Below are 2,500 nucleotides of genomic sequence, written 5' to 3' on the forward strand. Positions count from 1 at the left end.
CTCCCTGGGCTACAGGAGCGTGGAAGTAGCCCAGGGGAGTGTCAGCCGGAAGGCGGAACCATCTCCTGACGGCGGCACGGATGGTCACATCTGCCGCTTTCAACGCACCCACTCGGGTGCGGCTGAGGGCCAGCCCATGGTACAGGCCAGGCAGAAGTACGGTGGTGAGGGCGTGGAGGCGCTGTTGCGGCTTGAGCGGAGCTCGGGAGATGACGTCCAGCTGCTCCACCAGGTGGCGTCGTGGGTTGAAAACGCAGCGACCAGCGGTGGAGAATTGCAGTCCCAGGTACCGGAAGGTTTCACCCACACGTAGGGCGGGCACGGTGGCGTTGCCCGCTTTGAAGGTAACGTCGGCGTCGACCTTCACCTTCTTGTCGCGCCCAGACGCGACTAAGGCGAGGGTGAAACACTTCCGGGCGTTGATCTGCAGCCCCAGATGGGCGAGGGCTGCGACGGCTGCGTCGATGAGGGACTGCAATCCCCTCGCGGTCGATGCAAAAAGCAGGACGTCATCTGCGAAGGCCGCAGCGTTAACTCTGCGACCAAGGATCCGAGCTCCGATGTGGGAGGGAAGTTGACTCAAAACATAGTCCACCGCAAAATTGAAAAGGAGGGGGGAGAGGGGGTCACCCTGACGCACACCCCTAGCCGGCTGCAGGGGCACGCCCACGTCGGCGCCGCCCGCTATCACCGTCGTGCTACCTTCGTAACACCTTTCGACGTACTCAATAAAGCAATCCGGCAGGCCATGAGCCCTCAGCACGGGGCGGAGGGCGGCATGGTCCACCGAATCGAACGCTTTAGAGACGTCGATCGATGCCACAAAAACAGAGCGACAGGAGCGGACTGCGTCGGTGAGAGCAGTGTCCAAGATGAAGGTGTTTTCCAACATCCCATCCCGGGGGATGAATGCCCGCTGACGTTCGTCCACAGCACATGCACGCATCAGGCGTGACGCGAGAACCTTGTGAAAGGTCCGCGCCAACACCGAGCAGACCGTAATGGGGCGAAAGTCAGCGGGGGATGTTGGTGCAGCCGTTTTGGGGAGAAGTGACGTCCGGGCGCGAAGCAGACGCTCGGGGAGGGCGCGGGCCAGGAGGAAGAGGTTCAAGAGTTTCACCAGGACTTCATGCGGCAGGCGCCGCAGCTCCGCTGGAGTCAGGCCGTCCGGCCCGGCTGCCGATCCCCTGGGCGGCAAGGCAGCAGCGACCTCCTCACGTGTGACCGGCCCCCATAGGCACTCAGGAGCGACAGGCTCCGAGTGCGGGAGAAGGCGGTCACGGATGAAGCCGGCGGTGGAGATCGGCTTCTTCGTGAAGAGGTCCGCCCAGAAGTCCAGCAGACCGGGGATGTCGGGTGGCGGCTGCAGCAGGGTGCCGTCCAGCAAGCCGCGCACGCAACGCGCACGCGACCTACGGAAGGCGTCCTGTGTCCGCGCGTATTCCCAGCGGCGCCGCTTGCGCTTCTGCAGCGGCGGGGCGGCAGGCGGCCGCTTGGATGGTTGGCGCGGCCGCTGTGTCCTGGTGATCGACCTCTCCCCCCTGGACCCGACCGACGCAAGGGCATCCGGGAGCATGCCCAGGATGACATCGGGCGGCGTGCCCCGCCCCAGACCAATGACTCGATCCAGGGCAGAGAAACGCTGGGCGGAAGCAGGTAGCCCCGCCAGATGCTCCCAGATGGCGGCGTCAGTCGGCCCCTCCGGCGGCGGCCCGGTGGTGTCGGCCGCGAAGTCCTCGGCTGCGTCGACGGGCGGCGCAGCGGCCTCGCCCGCGTCAGGCAGCGAGCTCGCTGCTCCACGGCGGGACGCCGGCTCTTCACCCCGACCGATCTCAAGTGCCTCCATGAATTGGCGGACAAGCTGCTTGTGGGCAGCTTGCCGCCGTCGGCACTTGATTGCCTCAAGCGTTCGGTCGGGGAACATCCTGGTAAGTTCTTGATTTACAAAGAAGAACCGGGCGTCCCTCTCCAGGAACAGTTCGGCCTCTGCCTTGGCGAGCGACAGGACTTCTTCCTCCGTCCACCTCGCGCGATGCCTCTCCGTCACGATCTCAGCGTTGGCGGCCGCAGGGTGTTGGCGGCGGCGATGGACCCCGAGACCGTTCTTCGTGGTAAAAGTGCGGTGGCACTCACTGCAAGCAAAGGGAGCTACACAAACTATCGCATTTTCGTTACGGCCGGTTGGCCGGATAGGTGCTGGGGTAGCTGGGGTGGCACCTTCAGCGGAAGGGCCACCATCTCTTGTTTCTTGTCGGCTGCCCCCAACTATAAAGGGATAATGCGAGGGGGGGCTGGTAACCCCCCCAAGCCCCTGGTGCGGTCTTCCACTCTGCGAAAATCAGCGGGCCCACGAGAAGGGGAGAAGACCGCAGGAGAGGAGAGGCTAAGAGGGCTAGGCCCATGTATTGCGCATCACTCTCCCTGTAACTATAACCCAAGGAAGGCACCTCGCAGCAGCAGCACGACTACATCAAGACCGCACTTCGAAAAGCCAAGTCCG

At 64.0% G+C, this 2,500-nt stretch overlaps 1 pseudogene; it reads right to left on the reverse strand.

The window, feature by feature from the left end:
* The window catches only part of LOC126435416 (large subunit ribosomal RNA), a 7,975-nt pseudogene that overhangs the window by 2,541 nt on the left and 2,934 nt on the right, over positions 1 to 2,500 (reverse strand).

The sequence above is a fragment of the Schistocerca serialis genome, unplaced genomic scaffold (assembly GCF_023864345.2).
Source record: "Schistocerca serialis cubense isolate TAMUIC-IGC-003099 unplaced genomic scaffold, iqSchSeri2.2 HiC_scaffold_1205, whole genome shotgun sequence".
Taxonomy (NCBI): domain Eukaryota; kingdom Metazoa; phylum Arthropoda; class Insecta; order Orthoptera; family Acrididae; genus Schistocerca; species Schistocerca serialis.